We start from the raw sequence: 922 nt of genomic DNA, 5'->3' as shown, positions 1-922 counted from the left end.
ATACTTCCTTGAACCTATCTCTGGATAGGTCCTAGCAAAGCTCTTAATTTGCAAAAATCTTCACATTTCAAAACGTTTGTAAGAATACGTGCAACTTGATTTAATGAACTTCACATAACTTATTCACACCTCTTTTTTTCCTATGCAGTCTCTAACGAAGTGATATCCGCTGTTTACATGCTCATTTCTCTCGATAAAAAGTGGGTTTTTTTTTTCCAAAATAATTGTATACTTATTATCAACAAAAATCTTTATGCTTTTGTCTTGACACATGTGCATTATCTCTAAAATTCTCTTTAACTACACACAAATATAAAAAATCGTTGCCACGTATTCTGCCTCACAAGCAGAAAGACCAAGAAAACAATGCCTAATTAACCACCAAACTACTCCTAGCTGACAAATCCACCACCACAACCCATACCAGCCCAATGATGAACAGCCTTTTATTCCCTCTAAATCCACCATTAGTGATCATCATCAGACCCGATCCACTCTGAAATAAACTGTTGGAAATTCTGGCCAGTACATTTACTGATATTTGCTCATAGAAGATCAAGTACACTGACACAATATTTACATGGTTCGACAAAACCGCCTACATCCACGGGAGAGAGTCTATATTATTAGAGATTAGAGAAAGAATACAAAACAAATACATGGAGGAGAATGATAACTTCACTCTAGTCTACTCCTAGCCCTCTCTTTGCTATACTTGTAGCTCTCTCTCTTTCTCTCTACTCTCCTTACATTCTCACAAAACTCTTCACATTTTGCTCTCTAACGTATGCCTCTATTTATAGGCATTCATGGAGGCTCTTCTTGTTTTATTGTCAATATTGGTGGCCACAAACTCTAGCTCATTCAACAATGGTGGCTACCAATAGTCAATGGTCAATGGTTGGTGCCTTACATGAAATGG

This window comes from Populus euphratica, unplaced genomic scaffold (genome assembly GCF_000495115.2).
Source record: "Populus euphratica unplaced genomic scaffold, PopEup_1.0 scaffold228.1, whole genome shotgun sequence".
Lineage (NCBI taxonomy): Eukaryota > Viridiplantae > Streptophyta > Magnoliopsida > Malpighiales > Salicaceae > Populus > Populus euphratica.
Note: the sequence above shows the minus strand (reverse complement) of the source record.